General features: G+C 38.7%; 1 protein-coding gene across 3 annotated transcripts in view; it reads right to left on the bottom strand.

Annotated features, from left to right (window-relative positions):
- Positions 1 to 24,220, bottom strand: part of LOC127717947 (uncharacterized) — a 373,820-nt gene that overhangs the window by 125,740 nt on the left and 223,860 nt on the right. The gene's annotated exons all lie outside the window — the stretch shown is intronic.

Below are 24,220 nucleotides of genomic sequence, written 5' to 3'. Positions count from 1 at the left end.
GAAGTTCAATTGATGTGTATCTCAAGTAGACAAATCCTTACTAATGTTTCAATGCTAACACACATTAGTATTCATCAGGGTTAGTTGTATGTAGATTCAATCGGTCTGTACCTGAAGTGCAGTTGATGTGTACCTCAAGTAGACGAAGCCTTTCAAAAGTTTGAATGGTAACCCACATTAATATTCATCGGGGTTGGTTGTATCTAGATTCAATTGGTCTGTACTTGAGGTACAGTTGATGTGTACGTCGAGCAGAAAGAACAAGAATATCATTGTAAGATGACCAGGTTGAAGCCTAGTCAACCTCTGTGAAAGGTAAACAGAGGTAACCAAAGTCAATATATGTGTAAGGTGTCCTGAGGTTACCAACGTCAAAATATGTTTTAGGTGACCAGAGGTATCCAAATCAAATATCTGTGTAATGTGACAAGAACATCATTGTCAAGTAACCACAAGATACCACATTCAATATATGTTCAAGGTGACCAGGGGTGAACAAATCTGTGTATTATGACAAGAACATCATTGTAAGGAAACTACAAGATACCACAGTCAATATCTGTTCAAGGTGACCAGAGGTAACCAAATCAAATATATGTGTAATGTGACAAGAACATGATTGCAAGGTAACCACAAGATACCATAGTCAATATATGTGCAAGGTGACCAGAGGTAACCAAAGTCCATATGACTTAAAGTAACGAACGTCAATGTATGTGTAAGGTGACCAGAGGTAACCAAATTGAATAATTGTGTAATCTGACCAGATTATAATTGTAAGGTGACCAGAGGTAAACATAGTCGATATCCTTGCAAGGTTACCAGAGATAACAAAATTAATCATATGCGTAAGGTGACCAAAACATCATCAAAAGGTAACCAGAGGTTACCAAAGTCAATGTATGTGTAAGGTGACCAGAGTTATCCAAAGTGAATTTCTGTGTAGGGTGACCAGAGGTAACCAAAGTGAATATGGCTAGAGGTAACCAATGTCAATATATGTGTAAGGTGACCAAAGGTAACCAAATTGAATAATTGTGTAAGGTGACCAGAGGTAACCAAATTGAATAACTGTGTAATCTGATCAGAGTATAATTGTAAGGTGACCACAGGTAAACATAGTCAATATCCTTTCAAGGTTGCCAGAGATAACCAAAATAATTATATACGTAAGGTGACCAGAACATCAGTGTAAGGTAACCAGAGGTAACCAAAGTCAATATATGTGTAAGGTGTCCAGAGGTAACCAACGTCAAAATATGTGTTAAGTGACCAGAGGTAACCAAATCAAATATTTGTGTAATGTGACAAAAACATCATTGTAAGGTAACCACAAGATACCATAGTCAATATCTGTGCAAGGTGACCAGAGGTAACCAAAGTCAATATGACTAGAGGTAACCAACGTCAATATATGTGTAAAGTGACCAGAGGTAACCAAATTGAATAGTTGGGTAATCTGACCAGAATATAATTGTAAGGTGACCAGAGGTAAACATAGACAATATCCTTTCAAGGTTACCAGAGATAACCAAATTAATCATATGCGTAAGGTGACCAGAACAACAGTGTAAGGTAACCAGAGGTTACCAAAGTCAATGTATGTGTAAGGTGGCCAGAGTTATCCAAAGAGAATTTATGTGTAGAATTACCAGAGGTAACAAAAGTGAATATATGTGTTTGGTGACCAGAGGTAACCAAATTAGATATTTGTGTAATGTGAACAGAACATCAGGATACGGTGACCAGAGATAACCAAAGTCAAAATGTGTGTATTGTGATCAGAGGTAAAGAAATCGATATCTGTGATAGGTGATATTGTGTAACTAAAGCATCTGTGTAAGTAAGGTGACCAGAGATTACAACAGTCATATTTGTCTGAAAAGAACCAGATTATCATTGTAAGATGACCAGGGGGAGCATAGCCAATATCTGTACATTGTGACTTGAGGTACAGTTGATGTGTACGTCGAGTAGACAATGCCTGTAGAAACTTTTGATGGTAATACACATCAATATTCATCTGAGTTGGGTGTATGCAGATTGAATTGGTTTGTACTTGAGGGGCAGTTGATGTGTACCTCATGTAGACAAAGCCTTTCGAAAGTTTTAATGGTAACATACATTAGTATTCATCAAGGTTTGGTTGTACGAAGATACAATTTGTCTGTACTTGAGGTACAGTTGTTGTGTACGTCGAGTAGACAAAGCCTGTCGAATCTTCTTATTGTAATACACATTAATGTTCCTTAGGTTTTGGGTTATGTAAACGTAGTTGGTCTGTACTTGAGATTCAGTTGACTTGTACGTCAAGTAAAAAAAACCTGTCAAAATTGTTGTTGGTAATAGACATTCCTGTTCATTAGGTTTAGAGTGTATGAAAATTGAATTGGTCTGTACTTGAGGTACAAATGATGTGTACTGCATGTAGACAAAGCCTGTCCAAAGTTTTGATGGTAATATACATTAATATTTATTATATTTGGGTGTATGTAGATTGAATTGGTCTGTACTTGAGGTTCAGTTGATGTGTATCTCAAGTACACAAATCCTTGTGAATGATTCAATGCTAACAAACATTAGTATTCATCAGGATTAGTTGTATGTAGATTCAATCGGTCTGTACTTGAGGTGCAGTTAATGTGTACCTGAAGTAGACAAAGCCTTTCAAAAGTTTTAATGGTAACGCACATTAGTATTCATCGGGGTTGGTTTTATGTAGATTCAATCGGTCTGTATTTGAGGTCCAGTTGATGTGTACGTCGAGTAGAAAGAACAAAAAATTTCATTGTAAGGTGACTAGGGTGAAGCCTAGTCAATCTCTGTGAAAGGTAATCAGAGGTCACCAAAGTCAATATATGTTTAAGGTGTCCAGAGGTAACCAACGTCAAAAAAATGTGTTAGGTGACCAGAGGTAACCAAATCAAACATCTGTGTAATGTGACAAGAACATCATTTTAAGGTAACCACAAGATACCATAGTCAATATCTGTGCAAGGTGATCAGAGGTAACCAAAGTCAATATGACAAGAGGTAACCAAAGTCAATATATGTGTAAGGTGTCGAGAGGTAACCAACGTCAAAATATGTGTTAGGTGACCAGAGGTAACCAAATCAAATATCTGTGTAATGTGACAAGAACATCATTGTAAGCTAACCACAAGATACCATATTCAATATCTGTGCAAGGTGACCAGAGGTAACCAAAGTCAATAGACTAGAGGTAACCAACGTCAATATATGTGTAAGGTGACCAGAGGTAACCAAATTGAATAGTTGTGTAATCTGACCAGAGCATAATTGTAAGGTGACCAGAGGTAAACATAGTCAATATCCTTTCAAGGTTACCAGAGATAACCAAATAAATCATATGCGTAAGGAGACCAGAACATCAGTGTAAGGTACCCAGAGGTTACCAAAGTCAATGTATGTGTAATGTGACCAGAGTTATCCAAAGGGAATTTATGTGTAGGGTGACCAGAGGTAACCATAGTGAATATATGTGTAAGGTGACCAGAGGTAATCAAATTAAATATTTGTGTAATGTGAACAGAACATCAGGATACCGTGAACAGAGATAACCAAAGTCAAAATTTGTGTATTGTGATCAGAGGTAAAGTAATCGATATCTGTGATAGGTGATATTGTGTAACTAAAGCTAACATCTGTGTAAGTAAGGTGACCAGAGATTACCACAGTCATATTTGTCTAAAAAGAACCACATTATCATTGTAAGATGACCAATGGGAAGCATAGCCAATATATGTGCAATGTGACTTGAGGTACAGTTGATGTGTACGTCGAGTAGACAATGCCTGTAGAAACTTTTGATGGTAATACACATCAATATTCATCAGAGTTTGCTATATGCAGATTGAATTGGTCTGTATTTGAGGGGCAGTTGATGTGTATCTCAAGTAGACAAAGCCTTTCGAAAATTTTAATGGTAACACACATAAGCATTCATCAAGGTTTAGTTGTACGAAGATACAATCTGTCTGCACTTGAGGTACAGTTAATGTGTACGTCGAGAAGACAAAGCCTGTCGAATGTTTTCATTGTAATACACATTAATGTTCCTTAGGTTTTGGGTTATGTAAAGGTAGTTGGTCTGTACTTGAGATTCAGTTGATTTGTAAGGCAAGTAGAAAAAACCTGTCAAAATTGTTGTTGGTAATAGACATTCCTGTTCATTAGGTTTAGAGTGTATGAAAATTGAATTGGTCTGTACTTGAGGTCCAAATGATGTGTAGTGCATGTAGACAAAGCCTGTCCAAAGTTTTGATGGTAATATACATTAATATTTATTATATTTGGGTGTATGTAGATAGAATTGGTCTGTACTTGAGGTTCAGTTGATGTGTATCTCAAGTACACAAATCCTTTCGAATGTTTCAATGCTAACACACATTAGTATTCATCAGGGTTAGTTGTATGTAGATTCAATCGGTCTGTACTTTAGGTGCAGTTGATGTGATCCTCAAGTAGACAAAGCCTTTTAAAAGTTTTAAAGGCACATTAGTATTCATCGGAGTTGGTTGTATGTAGTTTCAATCGGTCTGTACTTGAGGTCCAGTTGATGTGTACGTCGAGCAGAAAGAACAAGAATATCATTGTAAGATGACCAGGGTGAAGCCTAGTCAATCTCTGTGAAAGGTAATCAGAGGTAACCAAAGTCAATATATGTGTAAGGTGTCCAGAGGTAACCAACGTCAAAATATGTGTTAGGTGACCAGAGGTAACCAAATCAAATATCTGTGTAATATGACAAGAACATCATTGTAAGGTAACCACAAGATACCATAGTCAATATCTGTGCAAGGTGACCAGAGGTAACCAAAGTCAATAGACTAGAGGTAACCAACGTCAATATATGTGTAAGGTGACCAGAGGTAACCAAATTGAATAATTGTGTAATCTGACCAGAGTATAATTGTAAGGTGACCAGAGGTAAACATAGTCAATATCCTTTCAAGGTTACCAGAGATAACCAAATTAATCATATGCGTAAGGTGATCAGAACATCAGTGTAAGGTAACCAGAGGTATCCAAAGTCAATGTATGTGTAAGGTGACCAGAGTTATCCAAAGTGAATTTGTGTGTAGGGTGGCCAGAGGTAACCAAAGTTAATATATGTGTTAGGTGACCAGAGGTTACCAAATTAAATATGTGTAATGTGAACAGATTATCAAGTCACGGTGATCAGTGACAACCAAAGTTAAAATTTGTGTATTGTGATCAAAGTTAAAGAAATCGATATCTGTGATAGGTGATATTGTGTAACTAAAGTTAAAATCTGTGTAAGTAGGGTGACCAGAGATTACCACAGTCATATCTGTCTAAAAAGAACCAGATTATCATTGTAAGATGACCAGGGGGAGCATAGCCAATATATGTGCAATGTGACTTGATGTTCCGTTGATGTGTAATTTCAATAGACAATGCCTGTTGAAACTTATGATGATAATACAAATCATTATTCATCAGAGTTGGGTGTATGCAGATTGAATTGGTCTCTACATGAGGGGCAGTTTATGTGTAACCCTAGTAGGCAAAGCCTTTCGAAAGTCTTAATATTAACAAACATTAGTATTGGTCAAGGTTCGGTTGTACGAAGATACAATCTGTCTGTACTTGAGGTACAGTTGATGTGTACGTCGAGCAGAAAGAACAAGAATATCATTGTAAGATGACCAGAGTGAAGTCTAGTCAATCTTTGTGAAAGGTAATCAGAGGTAACCAAATTCAATAGATGTGTAAGGTGTCCAGAGGTAACCAACGTCAAAATATGTGTTAGGTGACCAGAGGTAACCAAATCAAATATCTGTGTAATGTGACAAGAACATCATTGTAAGGTAACCACAAGATACCATAGTCAATATATGTGCAAGGTGACCAAAGGTTACTAACGTCAAAATGACTAGAGGTAACCAACGTCAATATATGTGTAAGGTGACCAGAGGTAACCAAATTGAATAGTTGTGTAATCTGACCAGAGTATAATTGTAAGGTGACCACAGGTAAAGATAGCCAATAACCTTTCAAGGTTACCAGAGACACCTATAATATGTGTTAGGTGACCAGAGGTAACCAAATCAAATGTCTGTGTAATGTTACAAGAACATCATTGTAAGGTAATCACAAGATACCATTGTCAATATATGTGCAAGGTGACCAGAGGTAACCAAAGTCAATATGACTAGAGGTAACCAACATCAATATATGTGTAAGGTGACCAGAGGTAACCAAATTGAATAATTGTGTAATCTGACTAGAGTATAATTGTAAGGTGACCAGAGGTAAATATAGTCAATATCATTTCAAGGTTACCAGATATAACCACATTATTCATATGAGTAAGGTGACCAGAACATCAGTGTAAGGTAATCTGATGTAAAAAGTCAATGTATGTGTAAGGTGACCAGAGTTATTCAAAGTGAATTTATGTGTACAGTGACCAGAGAAAACCAAAGTGAATATATGTGCTAGGTGACCAGAGGTAACCAAATTAAATATTTGTGTAATGTGAACAGAACATCGGGATACGGTGACCATATATAACCAAAGTCAAAATTTGTGTATTGTGATCAGAGGTAAAGAAATCAATATCTGTGATAGGTGATATTGTGTAACTAAAGTTAATATCTGTGTAAGTAAGGTGACCAGAGATTACCACAGTCATATTTGTCTAAAAAGAACCAGATTATCATTGTAAGATGACCAGGGGGAAGCATAGCCAATATCTGTGCAATGCGACTTGAGTTACAGTTGATGTGTACGTCGAGTAGACAATTCCTGTAGAAACTTTTGATGGTAATACACATCAATATTTATCAGAGTTGGTTGTATGCAGATTGAATTGGTCTGTACTTGAGGGACAGTTGATGTGTATCTCAAGTAGAGAAAGCCTGTCGATTGTTTTGGTTGTAATACACATTAATGTTCCTTAGGTTTTGGTTTATGTAAAGGTAGTTGGTCTGTACTTGAGATTCTGTTGATTTGTACATCAAGTAGAAAAAACCTGTCAAAATTGTTGTTGGTAATAGACATTCCTGTTCATTAGGTTCGAGTGTATGAAAAATTGAATTGGTCTGTACTTGAGGTACAAATGATGTGTACTGCATGTAGACAAAGCCTGTCCAAAGATTTGATGGTAATATACATTAATACTTATTATATTTCGGTGTATGTAGATTGAATTGGTCTGTACTTGAGGTTCAGTTGTTGTGTTTCTCAAGTACACACATCCTTTCGAATGTTTCAACGCTAACACACATTAGTATTCATCAGGTTAGTTGTATGTAGATTTAATCGGTCTGTACTTGAGGTGCAGTTGATGTGTTCCTCAAGAAGACAAAGCCTTTCAAAAGTTTTAATGTCACATTAGTATTCATCGGGGTTGGTTGTATGTAGATTCAATCGGTCTGTACTTGAGGTACAGTTGATGTGTTCGTCGAGCATAAAGAACAGGAATATCATTGTAAGATGACCAGGGTGAAGCTAGTCAATCTCTGTGAGAGGTAATCAGAGGTAACCAAATTCAATATATGTGTAAGGTGTCCAGAGGTAACCAACGTCAAAATATGTGTTAGGTGACCAGAGGTAACCAAATCAAATATCTGTGTAATGTGGCAACAACATCATTGTAAGGTAACCAAAAGATACCATAGTCAATATATGTGCAAGGTGACCAGAGGTACCCAAAGTCAATATGACTAGAGGTAACCAACGTCAATATATGTGTAAGGTGACCAGAGATAACCGATTTGAATAGTTGTGTAATTTGACCAGAGTATGATTGTAAGGTGACCAGAGGTAAACATAGTCAATATCCTTGCAAGGTTACAAGAGATAATCAAATTATTCATATGCGTAAGGTGACCAGAACATCAGTGTAAGGTAACCAGAAGTAACCAAAGTCGATATATGTGTAAGGTTACCAGATTTATCCAAAGTGAATTTCTGTGTAGGGTGACCAGAGGTAACCAAAGTGAATATATGTGTTAGGTGACCAGAGGTAACCAAATTAAATATTTGTGTAATGTGAACAAAATACCAGGTCACGGTGATCAGAGACGACTAAAGCCAAAAGTTGTGTATTGTGATCAAAGGTTAAGAAATCGATATCTGTGATAGGTGATATTGTGTAACTAAAGTTAACATCTGTGTAAGTAAGGTGACCAGAGATAACCACAGTCATATCTGTCTAAAAAAAACAGATTATCATTGTAAGATGACCAGGGGGAAGCATAGCCAATATTTGTGCAAGGTGACTTGAGGTACAGTTGATGTGTAATTCGAGAAGACAATGACTGAAGAAGCTTTTGATGGTAATACACATCAATATTCGTCAAAATTGGGTGTATGCAGATTGAATTGGTCTGTACTTGAGGGGCAGTTGATGTGTATCTCAAGTAGACAAAGCCTTTCGAAAGTTTTAATGGTAACACACATTAGTATTCATCAAGGTTTGGTTGTACGAAGATACAATCTGTCTGTACTGGAGGTACAGTTGTTGTGTACGTCGAGTAGACAAAGCCTGTCGAATCTTTTCATTGTAATACACATTAATGTTCCTTAGGTTTTGGTTTATGTAAACGTAGTTGGTCTGTACTTGAGATTCAGTTGATTTGTACGTCAAGTAGAAAAAACCTGTCAAAATTGTTGTTGGTAATAGACATTCCTGTTCATTAGGTTCGAGTGTATGAAAATTGAATTGGTCTGTACTTGAGGTACAAATGATGTGTACTGCATGTAGACAAAGCCTGTCCAAAGATTTGATGGTAATATACATTAATATTTATTATATTTGGGTGTATGAAGATTGAATTGGTCTATACTTGAGGTTCAGTTGATGTGTATCTCAAGTACACAAATCCTTTCGAATGTTTCAATGCTAACACACATCAGTATTCATAGCTTTCGAAAGTTTTGATGGTAATACACATCAATATTCATCAGTGTTGGGTGTATGTAAGCTGTATTGGTCTGTACTTGAGGTACCGTTGATTCGTACCTGAAGTAGACAAAGCCTGTCGAATGTTTTGATGGTAATACACATCACTTACATCAGAGCTGGGTGTATATATATTGAGTAGGTATGCACTTGAGGTACAGTTGATTTGTACTTCAGGTAGAAAAAGCTATCGAAAGTTTTGATTGTAAAACACATCAATATTCATCAAAGTGAGGTGTATGTAAGTTGCATTGGTCTGTACCTGAGGTACAGTTGATGTGTACCTCAAGTAGACAAAACATGTCGAAAATTGTAAGGGTAATTCACAACACATCAATCTTCATCAGAGTTTAGTGTATGTAGATTAAATTGGTCTGTACTTCAGGTACAGTTGATTTGTACCTCCAGTAGACAAAGCCTGTCGAAAGTTTTGATGGTAATACACATCAATATTCATGAGAGTTGGGTGTATGTAGATTGAGTCAGTCTGTACTCGCGGTACAGTGATTTGTATTTCAAGTAGACAAAGGTTTCGAAAGTTTTGATGGTAATACACATCAATATTCATCAAAGTGAGGTGTATGTAAGTTTCATTGGTCTGTATAAGAGGTACAGTTGATGTATACCTCAGGAATACAAAGCCTGTCGATAGTGTTGATGGTAATACATACCAATAGTCAACAAGGTGAGTTGTATGCAAGTTGCATTGGCCTGTACCTGAGGTACAATTGATGTGTACCCGAAGTAGAAAGAGCCTTCTAAAGTTTGGATGAATATATACATAAATATTCATCAGAGTTGGGTGTATGAAAATTGCATTGGCCTGTACTTGTGATACAGTTTATGTGTACCTCAAGTAGACAAAACCTGTCGAGAGTTTTGACAGTAATACACATCACTATTCATCAGAGTTGGGTGTATGTAGATTAAATTGGTCTGTACTTCAGGTACAGTTGATTTGTACCTCCAGTAGACAAAGCCTGTTGAAAGTTTTCATAGGAATATGCATCAATATTCATCAGGTGTTGGGTGTATGTAAGTTGCATCGGTCTGTACTTGAGGTATATTAGATGTGTATCTCAAGTAGACAAAGCCTGTCGAATGTTTTGATGGTAATACACATCACTTACATCAGAGTTGGGTGTATATAGATTGAGTAGGTATGCACTTAAGGTACAGTTGATTTGTACTTCAAGTAGACAAAGGTTTCGAAAGTTTTGATGGTAAAACACATCAATATTCATCAAAGTGAGGTGTATGTAAGTTGCATTGGTCTGTACCTGAGGTACAGTTGATGTGTACCTCAAGTAGACAAAGGTTTCGAAAGTTTTGATGGTAATACACATCAATATTCATCAAAATGAGGTTTATGTAGATTGAATTGGTCTGTATTTGAGGTACAGTTGATGTGTACCTCAGGTAGAAAAAGTCTGTCGAAAGTTTTGATGGTAATACACATCAATATTCATCAGAGTTGGGTGTATGTAAGCTGCATTGGTCTGGACTTGAGGTACAGTTGATGCGTACCTGAAGTAGACAAAGCCTGTCGAATGTTTTGATGGTAATACACATCATTTACATCAGAGTTGGGTGTATGTAGATTGAGTAGGTATGCACTTGAGGTACAGTTGATTTGTGCCTCAAGTAGACAAAGCTTTTGAAAGTCTTGATGGTAAAACACATCAATATTCATCAAAGTGAGGTGTATGTAATTTGCATTGGTCTGTACCTGAGGTTTAGTTGATGTGTACCTCAAGTAGACAAAACTTTCGAAAGTTTTGATGATAAAACACATCAATATTCATCAAAGTGAGGTGTATGTAAGTTGCATTGGTCTGTACCTTAGGTGCAGTTGATATGTAACTCAAGTAGACCAAAGCTTTCGAAAGTTTTGATGGTAAAACACATCAATATTCATCAAAGTGAGTTGATGTAAGTTGCATTGGTCTGTACCTGAGGTACAATTGATGTGTACCTCAAGTAGACAAAGGTTTCGAAAGTTTTGATGGTAATACTCATCAATATTCATCAGAGTTGGGTGTATGTAAGCTGCATTGGTCTGTACTTGAGGTACAGTTAATGCGTACCTGAAGTAGAAAAAGCCTGTCGAATGTTTTGATGGTAATACACATCACTTACATCAGAGTTGGGTGTATGTAGATTGAGTAGGTATGCACTTGAGGTACAGTTGATTTGTGCCTCAAGTAGACAAAGCTTTTGAAAGTCTTGATGGTAAAACACATCAATATTCATCAAAGTGAGGTGTATGTAATTTGCATTGGTCTGTACCTGAGTTTTAGTTGATGTGCACCTCAAGTAGACAAAGCTTTCGAAAGTTTTGATGGTAATACACATCAACATTCATCAAAATGAGGTGTATGTAGAATGAATTGGTCTGTATTTGAGGTACAGTTGATGTGTACCTCAGGTACACAAAGTCTGTCGAAAGTTTTGATGGTAATACACATCAATATTCATTAGAGTTGGGTGTATGTAAGCTGCATTGGTCTGTACTTGAGGTACAGTTGATGCGTACATGAAGTAGACAAAGTCTGTCGAATATTTTGATGGTAATACACATCACTTACATCAGAGATGGGTGTATGTAGATTGAATAGGTATGCACTTGAGGTACAGTTGATTTGTACTTCAAGTAGACAAAGCTTTTGAAAACTTTGATAGTAAAACAATCAATATTCATCAAAGTGAGGTGTATGTAAATTGAATCGGTCTGTATTTGAGGTACATTTGATGCGTACCTGAAGTAGACAAATTCCGATGAAAGTGTTGATGGTAATACATATCAATAGTCATCAAGGTGAGTTGTATGCAAGTTGCATTGGTCTGTACTTGAGATACAGTTGATGCGTACCTGAATTAGACAAATTCTGTCGAAAGTTTTGATGGTAATACACATCATTTACATCAGAATTGGATGTATGTAGATTGAGTAGGTCTGCACTTGAGGTACAGTTGATTTGTACTTCAAGTAAACAAAGCTTTCGAAACTTTTTTGAAAACAATACACATCAATATTCATCAAAGTGAGGTGTATGTAGATTAAATGGTTTGTATTTGAGGTACAGTTGATGTGTACCTCAGGTAGACAAAGCCTCTCGAAATTTTTTATGGTAATACACATCAATATTCATCAGTGTAGGGTGTATGTCAATTGCATTGGTCTGTACTTGAAGTTCAGTTGATGCCGACCTGAAGTACACTAAGCTTGTTGAAAGTTTTGATGGAAATACACATCAATACTCATCAGTATGTAAGTTGCATCAGTCTGTACTTGAGATACAGTTGATGCGTACCTCAGGTAGACAAACCCTGTCAAAAGCTTTGATGGTAATACACATAAGCATTCATCAAAGTTGGGTGTATTTAATTTGAATTGGTCTGTACTTGAGGTACAGTTGATGTGTAACTCAGGTAGAGAAAGTCTGTCAAAAGTTATGATGGTAATACACATCAATATTCATCAAAAGGAGGTGTATTTAGGTTATATTGGTCTGTATGAGAGGTACAATTGATGTCTACCTCAGGTAGACAAAGCCTGTCGAAATTGTTGATCGTAATACACATCAATAGTCATCAAAGTGAGATGTTTGTAAGTTGCATTGGTCTGTACTTGAGGTACATTTGATGCGTACCTGAAGTAGACAAAGCCTGTTGAATATTTTGATGGTAATACACATCACTAACATCAGAACTGGTGTATGTAGATTGAGTAGGTCTGTACTTGAGGAACAGTTGATTTGTACTTCAATTAGACAAAGCTTTCGAAAGTTTTGATGGTAATACACATCAATATTCAACAAAGTGAGGTGCGTGTAGGTTATATTTATCTTTATTGGAGGTACAGTTGATGTGTACCTCAGATAGACAAAGCCTGTCGAAAGTGTTGCTGGTAATCCACATCAATATTTATCAGAGTTGTGTGTATGTAGATTGAATTGCTCTGTATTTGAGGTACAGTTGATGTGTACCTCAGGTAGACAAAGCCTTTTGAAAGTTTTGATGGTAATACACATCAATATTCATCAGAGTTGGGTGTATGTAAGCTGCATTGGTCTGGACTTGAGGTACAGTTGATGCGTAGCTGAAGAAGACAAAGCCTGTCGAATGTTTTGATGGTAATAGACATCATTTACATCAGGGTTGGGTGTATGTAGTACGAGTAGGTATGCACTTGAAGTACAGTTGATTTGTACTTCAAGTAGACAAAGCTTTCGAAAGTTTTGATGGTAAAACACATCAATATTCATCAAAGCGAGGTGTATGTAAGTTGCATTGGTCTGTATTTGAGGTACAGTTGATGTGTACTTCAGGTAGACAAAGCCTGTCGAACGCTTTAATGGTAATACACATCAATATTTATCAATGTTGTGTGTATGTAAGTTGCATTGGTCTTTACTTAAGGTACATTTGATGCGTACTTCAAGCAGACAAAGCCTGTCAATAGTTTTGATGGTAAAACACATCAATATTCATCAAAGTGAGGTGTATGTAAATTGAATTGGTCTGCATTTGAGGTACAGTTGATGTGTACCTCAGGTAGACAAAGCCTGCCGAAAGTTTTGATGGTAATACACATCAAAAGTCATCAGAGTTGGGTGTATGTAACTTACATTGGTCTGTACTTGAGGTACAGTTGATGCGTGCCTGAAGTAGACAAAACCTGTTGAATGTTTTGATGGTAAAACACATCAATGTTCATCAAAGTGAGGTGTATGTAAGTTGCATTGGTCTGTACCTGAGGTACAGTTGATGTGTACTTCAAGTAGACAAAGTTTTCGAAAGTTTGGTGGTAATACACATCAGTATTCATCAAAGGGAGGTGTATGTAGATGGAATTGGTCTATACGTGAGGTACAGTTGATTTGTACCACCAGTAGACAAAGCCTGTTGAACGTTTTGACGGTAATACACATCACTATACATCAAAGTTGGTTGTAAATACATGGAATAGGTCTGCCCTTGAGGTACAGTTGATTTGTACTTCAAGCAGACAAAGCTTTTGAAAGTTTTGATGGTAATACACATCAATATTCATCAAAGTGAGGTTTATGTAGATTGAATAGGTCTGTATTTGAGGTACAGTTGATATGTACCTCTGGTAGACAAAGCCTGTCGAAAGTTTTGATTGTTATACACATCAATATTCATCAGAGTTGGGTGTATGTAAGTTGCATTGGTCTGTACTTGAGGCACAGTTGATGCATACCTGAAGTAGACTTAGCCTGTTAAAAGTTTTGATTTGAATCTCATCAATACTCATGAGAGTTGGGTGTATCTAAGTTGCATTGATCTGCACTTGAGGTACAGTTGATGCGTACCTGTAGACAAAGCCTGTTGAATGTTTTGATTGTAATACACATAAATGTTCATCAAAGTGAGATGTATGTAAGTTCAATTGGTCTGTACTTGAGGTACAGTTGTAGTGTACCTCAAGAAGACAAAGCTTTCGAAAGTTTAATGGTAATACACATCAATATTCATCAAAGTGAAGTGTATGCAAATTGAATTGGTCTGTATTTGAGGTACAGTTGATGTGTACCTCGGGTAGACAAAGCCTTTCCAAAGTTTTGATAGTAATACACATCAATAATCATCAGAGTTGTGTGTATATAAGTTGCATTGCTCTGTACTTGAAGTACAGTTGATGCGCACCTGAAGTAGACTTAGCCTGTTGAATGTTTTGATGGTAATACACATCAATGTTCATCAAAGTGAGGTGTATGTAAGTTGCATTGGTCTGTACTTGAGGTACAGTTGATGCGTGCCTGAAGTAGACAAAGCCTGTTGAATGTTTCCAATGGCACGAGAACGCAACACAAAAATAAACACATACTTCGAGCCCAATAGTAATGATTTAAATTGTCGTCTGGTCATTTGCAAACTTAAATGGTGTGTTTAATATGATAAAAGGAGATGTGGGATGAATGTAAATTATAGGCAAAAACCCAACAAAAAATATTTTGAAGTTTGATGCATATCATCCCTACTCTTTTTTTCCTATCTGTGGTTTTGTTCCATTATTATAGTGACGATAGTGAATTGATGCGAATATTAAAAAAAAAATTGTGTCGCGTCGTGAAACAAAACATACAATAACAAACGTATAAGCGTCCAAACAATGTTTTACTAGTTTGTTATTGACATAATGTACTAGTATTTTGAAATAGATTCCAGTATATATCTTCTGGTCTTTTGTTACTCGGGGTTTCCCGTCAAACTGTTCGGTGAGCAATTTGCGTGCGCCATCAACACCTCTTTTTTCTGCAAGGATTAGATCTTTAGAACTCAATCATTCTCCGACCATCACGACATGCCAAGTTACTTTTATTTTCTTAGGAAGGAAGCAATGTTTCACTCGGACAAGACATTTTGTTTACCATTACTACATTTTTTTGTTATATTTTAATGATGTGCATTCAATATATTCTTCCACCGAGTTAACCATTATTCCGACGAAGCGGAATATCTTCCGACATCTTGAAAACGTTGTTCTAGTGTACGGGAGATAACTCTCATAACAACAAACGTAAGTTTTCCCGTTTTCCGCTAGAGGCGTTCATTTACGTACCTCTCACCATAATAACACTGATTTTTCCTGTCACCCTACACATAATTCTAAATCCATGCAAAGATACTGACTATGTTTACGTCTGTAATAGTTATCCCATGAGGACGCGGTGTGTCAGTGTAAGATCATCCCGATGACCGGAGGCCAGAGGGTGATCTAATACTGACACACCAAGTCCGAATGGTATAACTATTTTACATCTCAGCTGTTCAAGATTAGATAAAAAACCATTTACGCTTCATAAAATCAAGTTTAGAACGCCACACAATCATTAATACATACTTTATATATTACTATATGGTATATACCCTTTTTGAGCACGGGACAAAATGTTTAAATATGTTAAATTAACATCGATTTGTATCCAGTCGTGCTGGTGTAGGGGTATGACTCGTGTGTCTATATGCTAAAGGTCTTGAGTTCGATTCCCAGCATAGACACTGAATTTTTCAACAAAAAATTTTGATAGCAGTTTGTCTTTTCCGTATAAATATTTCTAAGTTTTAGTATAAATTTGACATTCCCGCCAAAATGTTACAAAACAAAGGAAAGCATGCAGAACAAAGACACTCAAGCTAAGGTGATCTGGTAGGGGTAATCCGGCTCAGATCACCCCTGGTAGAACAAAGGAGCTGGGATGTAAGATCACTTACAATCATGCTCTGGTCACATTACACAATTATTCAATTTGGTTAACTCTGGTCACCTAACAATTATAAAGACATTGGTTACTTTTTGTCATCTTACACATATATTGACTTTGGTTACCTCTGGTCATCTTACACAGATATTGACGATGGTAACATCTGGTCACCTTACGTCAATATTGATTTTGGTTACCTCTGGTCACCTTGCACATATATTAAATATGGTTACCTTTTAACTTCATAGTACTATTTTACTACACCATGAAAACCAATTATACCATGCATTTTTCGATATATAAAATTGAGAATGGAAATGGGGAATATGTCAAAGAGACAACAACCCGACCAAAGAGCAGATAACAGCCGAAGGCCTCCAATGGGTCTTCAACGCAGCGAGAAAATCCCGCACCCAGAGGTGGGCGTCAGCTGGGCCCTAAATAAAAATATGTACTAGTTCAGTGAAAATGGACGTCATACTAAACTCCAAAACATATAAATGAACTAAAATTAAAAAAACATACAAGACTAACAAAGACCAGAGGCTCCTGACTTGGGACAGGCGCAAAAATGCGGCGGGGTTAAACATGCTTAGTGAGATCTAAACCCTCCCCCTATACCTCTAGCCAATGTAGAAAAAAAACAAACACACAGTAATACGAACAGTAAAACTCAGTTCAAGTCCGAGTCCGATGTCAGAATAGATAACAAAAGAAACTAAGCAATCAGTTAATCAGCTAATACCAAGCATGTTATAATAAAAAGACCGTCTAATATCATAGTACTATCTTACTACACCTGAAAAACACACTACATCCTCTTATGTTACATCCACCAGCGTCCTGTAATTAAAGGTGCGCTACATCCTCATATGTTACATTCACCAGGGGCCTATATAATATAAGGCATACCGTACACCCTCCTATGTTACATTTACAAGGGACCTGTGTTATATAAGGTACAGTACACCCTCAACTGTTACATTCACCAGGGACCTGTTATATAAAGGGTACTACTACACCCTCCTATGTAACGTCCACCAGGGACTTGTGTTATATAAGGTGCACTACACACTCCTATGTTACATTCACCAGAGACCTGTAATAAAAGGTGCACTATATCCTCATATGTTACATTCACCAGGGGCTTATATCATATAAGACATACCGTACACCCTCCTTTGTTACATTTACAAGGGACCTGTGTTATATAAGGTACAGTACATCCTCAAATGGTACATTCACCAGGGACCTGTTATATACAGGGTACTACACCCTCCTATGTTACATTTACCATGGACCCGTGTTATATGAGGTGTACTAAACCGTCATATGTTACATCCACCAGGAACCTGTGTTATAAATTGCACTACACCATCCTATGTTAAATCCACCAGAGACCTGTGTTATATAAGGTGCACTACACCCTCAAACGTTACATTCACCAAGGACCTGTTTTATATATGGTGTACTACACCCTCCTATGTTAAAATTACCAGGGACCTGTGTTATATATGGTGTACTACACCCCCCAATGTTAAATTTACCAGGGACCTGTGTTATATATGGTGTACTACACCTTCCTATGTTACATTTACCAGGGACCTGTGTTATATGAGGTGTACTACACCTTCCTATGTTACATTTACCAGGTACCCGTGTTATATATGTTGTACTACACCCTACTATGTTTCAACCACCATAGACCTGTATTATATAGAATGAACTTCACATTCCTATGTTACATCCACCTGGGACCTGTGTTATATAAAATGCACTACATCCTCTTATGTTAAAACCACCAGAGACCTCTATTATATAAAATGCACTTCACCCTCCTTTGTTACATTCACCAGGGACCTGTGTTATATAAGGTGCACTACACCCTCCTATGTTACATTCACCAGGGACCTGTGTTATATACGGCACACTACACCCTCCTGTTACATTCAGCAGAGTCCTGTGTTATATACGGTGCACTACACCCTCCTATGTTACATTCACCAGGGACCTGTGTTATATACAGCGCATTACACCCTCCTGTTACATTCACCAGGGACCTGTGTTTCATAAGGCGTACTACACACTCCTGTTCCATACAGCAGAGACCTGTGTTATAAATGGTGACCTACCAGTGGCGGATCCACTGACTGCATAAGAGGGGCGCCCGCTCCAGTCATGCTTCAGTGAATCCCTATATAATCAGCCAAATTTTTTGCCACAAAAGGGGCGGGCCCCCTGGCCCCCCTAAATCCGCCTCTGCCTACACCCTCTTATGTTACATCAACCTGGGACCTGTGTTATTTAAGGTGCACTACACACTCCTGTTACATTCAGCAGAGACCTGTGTTATATGAGGCGCACTACACCCTCCTATGTTACATTTACAAGGGACCCGTGTTATATATGGTGTACTTCACCCTCCTGTTACAACCGACAGCTAGGGACCTGTGCCTTATATGGTGTACTACACCCTCCTATGTTACATTCCACAGGAACTTGTGTTATATAAGGTGTACTACATCCTCCTATGTTACATCCACCAGGGACCTGTGTTATACAAGTTACACTACACCCTCCTATGTTACATTCACCAGAGACCTGTGCTATATAAGGTGTACTACATCCTCCTATGTTACATCCACAAGGGACCTGTGTTATATAAGGTGCACTACACACTCCTATGTAACATTCATCAGAGACCTGTGCTATACAAGGTGTACTACACCCTCCTATGTTACATTCGCCAGGGACCTGTGTTATATAAGGTGTACTACATCCTCCTATGTTATGTACACCAGGGACTTGTGTTATATAAGGTGCACTACACACTCCTATGTTACATTCGCCAGGGACCTGTGTTATATAAGGTGTACTACACCCTCCTATGTTACATTCCACAGGAACTTGTGTTATATAAGGTGTACTACATCCTCCTATGTTACATCCACCAGGGACCTGTGTTATACAAGTTACACTACACCCTCCTATGTTACATTCACCAGAGACCTGTGCTATATAAGGTGTACTACATCCTCCTATGTTACATCCACAAGGGACCTGTGTTATATAAGGTGCACTACACACTCCTATGTAACATTCATCAGAGACCTGTGCTATACAAGGTGTACTACACCCTCCTATGTTATGTACACCAGGGACTTGTGTTATATAAGGTGCACTACACACTCCTATGTTACATTCGCCAGGGACCTGTGTTATATAAGGTGTACTACACCCTCCTATGTTACATTCACCAGAGACCTGTGCTATATAAGGTGTACTACATCCTCCTATGTTACATCCACAAGGGACCTGTGTTATATAAGGTGCACTACACACTCCTATGTAACATTCATCAGAGACCTGTGCTATACAAGGTGTACTACACCCTCCTATGTTACATTCGCCAGGGACCTGTGTTATATAAGGTGTACTACATCCTCCTATGTTATGTACACCAGGGACTTGTGTTATATAAGGTGCACTACACACTCCTATGTAACATTCACCAGAGACCTGTGCTATACAAGGTGTACTACACCCTCCTATATTACATTCGCCAGGGACCTGTGTTATATAAGGTGTACTACATCCTCCTATGTTATGTACACCAGGGACCTGTGTTATATAAGGTGCACTACACACTCCTATGTTACATTCACCAGGGACCTGTGTTATATACGGCGCATTACACCCTCCTGTTACATTCAGCAGAGTCCTGTGTTATATACGGTGCACTACACCCTCCTATGTTACATTCACCAGGGACCTGTGTTATATACGGCGCATTACACCCTCCTGTTACATTTACCAGGGACCTGTGTTATATACGGCGCACTACACCCTCCTGTTACATTCAGCAGAGTCCTGTGTTATATACGGTGCACTACATCCTCTTATGTTACATCTATCAGGGACCTGTGTTTCATAAGGCGTACTACACACTCCTGTTCCATACAGCAGAGACCTGTGTTATATATGGTGACCTACCAGTGGCGGATCCACTGACTGCATAAGTGGGGCGCCCGCTCCAGTCATGCTTCAGTGATTCCCTATATAATCAGCCAATTTTTTTGCCACAAAAGGGGGCGGGCCCCCTGGCCCCCCTAAATCCGCCTCTGCCTACACCCTCTTATGTTACATCAACCTGGGACCTGTGTTATATAAGGCGCACTACACACTCCTGTTACATTCAGCAGAGACCTGTGTTATATGAGGCGCACTACACCCTCCTATGTTACATTTACAAGGGACCCGTGTTACATATGGTGTACTTCACCCTCCTGTTACAACCGACAGGGACCTGTGCCTTATATGGTGTACTACACCCTCCTATGTTACATTCCACAGGGACTTGTGTTATATAAGGTGTACTACATCCTTCTTATGTTACATCCACCAGGGACATGTGTTATACAAGTTACACTTCACCCTCCTATGTTACATTCACCAGAGACCTGTGCTATATAAGGTGTACTACATCCTCCTATGTTACATCCACAAGGGACCTGTGCTTTATATGGTGTACTACACCCTCCTATGTTACATTCACCAGAGACCTTGCTATATAAGGTGTACTACATCCTCCTATGTTACATCCACAAGGGACCTGTGCTTCATATGGTGTACTTCACCCTCCTATGTTACATTCACCAGAGACCTGTGCTATATAAGGTGTACTACATCCTCCTATGTTACATCCACAAGGGACCTGTGTTATATAAGGTGCACTACACACTCCTATGTTACATTCGCCAGGGACCTGTGTTATATAAGGTGTACTACATCCTCCTATGTTATGTACACCAGGGACTTGTGTTATATAAGGTGCACTACACACTCCTATGTTACATTCACCAGAGACCTGTAATAAAAGGTGCACTATATCCTAATATGTTACATTCACCAGGGGCTTATATCATATAAGGCATACCGTACACCCTCCTTTGTTACATTCACCAGAGACCTGTAGTAAAAGGTGCACTATATCCTCATATGTTACATTCACCAGGGTCTTATATCATATAAGGCATACCGTACACCCTCCTATGTTACATTTACAAGGGACCCGTGTTATATATGGTGTACTTCACCATCCTGTTACAACCGACAGGGACCTGTGCCTTATATGGTGTACTACACCCTCCTATGTTACATTCCACAGGAACTTGTGTTATATAAGGTGTACTACATCCTCCTATGTTACATCCACCAGGGACCTGTGTTATACAAGTTACACTACACCCTCCAATGTTACATTCACCAGAGACCTGTGCTATATAAGGTGTACTACATCCTCCTATGTTACATCCACAAGGGACCTGTGTTATATAAGGTGCACTACACACTCCTATGTAACATTCACCAGAGACCTGTGTTATACAAGGTGTACTACACCCTCCTATATTACATTCGCCAGGGACCTGTGTTATATAAGGTGTACTACATCCTCCTATGTTATATACACCAGGGACTTGTGTTATATAAGGTGCACTACACACTCCTATGTTACATTCGCCAGGGACCTGTGTTATATAAGGTGTACTACACCTCCTATGTTACATTCACCAGAGACCTGTGCTATATAAGGTGTACTACATCCTCCTATGTTACATTCACAAGGGACCTGTGTTATATAAGGTGCACTACACACTCCTATGTAACATTCACCAGAGACCTGTGCTATACAAGGTGTACTACACCCTCCTATATTACATTCGCCAGGGACCTGTGTTATATAAGGTGTACTACATCCTCCTATGTTATGTACACCAGGGACTTGTGTTATATAAGGTGCACTACACACTCCTATGTTACATTCACCAGGGACCTGTGTTATATACGGCGCATTACACCCTCCTGTTACATTGAGCAGAGTCCTGTGTTATATACGGTGCACTACACCCTCCTATGTTACAGTCACCAGGGACCTGTGTTATATACGACGCATTACACCCTCCTGTTACATTTACCAGGGACCTGTGTTATATACGGCGCACTACACCCTCCTGTTACATTCAGCAGAGTCCTGTGTTATATACGGTGCACTACATCCTCTTATGTTACATCTATCAGGGACCTGTGTTTCATAAGGCGTACTACACACTCCTGTTCCATACAGCAGAGACCTGTGTTATATATGGTGACCTACCAGTGGCGGATCCACTGACTGCATAAGTGGGGCGCCCGCTCCAGTCATGCTTCAGTGATTCCCTATATAATCAGCCAATTTTTTTGCCACAAAAGGGGGCGGGCCCCCTGGCCCCCCTAAATCCGCCTCTGCCCACACCCTCTTATGTTACATCAACCTGGGACCTGTGTTATATAAGGCGCACTACATACTCCTGTTACATTCAGCAGAGACCTGTGTTATATGAGGCGCACTACACCCTCCTATGTTACATTTACAAGGGACCCGTGTTACATATGGTGTACTTCACCCTCCTGTTACAACCGACAGGGACCTGTGCCTTATATGGTGTACTACACCCTCCTATGTTACATTCCACAGGGACTTGTGTTATATAAGGTGTACTACATCCTTCTTATGTTACATCCACCAGGGACATGTGTTATACAAGTTACACTTCACCCTCCTATGTTACATTCACCAGAGACCTGTGCTATATAAGGTGTACTACATCCTCCTATGTTACATCCACAAGGGACCTGTGCTTTATATGGTGTACTACACCCTCCTATGTTACATTCACCAGAGACCTTGCTATATAAGGTGTACTACATCCTCCTATGTTACATCCACAAGGGACCTGTGCTTTATATGGTGTACTTCACCCTCCTATGTTACATTCACCAGAGACCTGTGCTATATAAGGTGTATTACATCCTCCTATGTTACATCCACAAGGGACCTGTGTTATATAAGGTGCACTACACACTCCTATGTAACATTCACCAGAGACCTGTGTTATACAAGGTGTACTACACCCCCCTATATTACATTCGCCAGGGACCTGTGTTATATAAGGTGTACTACATCCTCCTATGTTACATCAACAAGGGACCTGTGTTATATAAGGTGCACTACACACTCCTATGTAACATTCATCAGAGACCTGTGCTATACAAGGTGTACTACACCCTCCTATGTTACATTCGCCAGGGACCTGTGTTATATAAGGTGTACTACATCCTCCTATGTTATGTACACCAGGGACTTGTGTTATATAAGGTGCACTACACACTCCTATGTTACATTCGCCAGGGACCTGTGCTATATAAGGTGTACTACATCCTCCTATGTTACATCCACAAGGGACCTGTGTTATATAAGGTGCACTACACACTCCTATGTAACATTCACCAGAGACCTGTGCTATACAAGGTGTACTACACCCCCCTATATTACATTCGCCAGAGACCTGTGTTATATAAGGTGTACTACATCCTCCTATGTTATATACACCAGAGACCTGTGTTATATAAGGTGTACTACACCCTCCTATATTACATTCGCCAGGGACCTGTGTTATATAAGGTGTACTACATCCTCCTATGTTATGTACACCAGAGACCTGTGTTATATAAGGTGCACTACACCCTCAAACGTTACATTCACCAAGGACCTGTTTTATATATGGTGTACTACACCCTCCTATGTTAAAATTACCAGGGACCTGTGTTATATATGGTGTACTACACCCCCCAATGTTAAATTTACCAGGGACCTGTGTTATATATGGTGTACTACACCTTCCTATGTTACATTTACCAGGGACCTGTGTTATATGAGGTGTACTACACCTTCCTATGTTACATTTACCAGGTACCCGTGTTATATATGTTGTACTACACCCTACTATGTTTCAACCACCATAGACCTGTATTATATAGAATGAACTTCACATTCCTATGTTACATCCACCTGGGACCTGTGTTATATAAAATGCACTACATCCTCTTATGTTAAAACCACCAGAGACCTCTATTATATAAAATGCACTTCACCCTCCTTTGTTACATTCACCAGGGACCTGTGTTATATAAGGTGCACTACACCCTCCTATGT

Source organism: Mytilus californianus, unplaced genomic scaffold (assembly GCF_021869535.1).
Source record: "Mytilus californianus isolate M0D057914Y unplaced genomic scaffold, xbMytCali1.0.p SCAF_10, whole genome shotgun sequence".
NCBI classification, from domain to species: domain Eukaryota; kingdom Metazoa; phylum Mollusca; class Bivalvia; order Mytilida; family Mytilidae; genus Mytilus; species Mytilus californianus.
The sequence above is the reverse complement of the archived record's forward strand: the minus strand, read 5'-3'. Positions and strand labels throughout refer to the sequence as shown.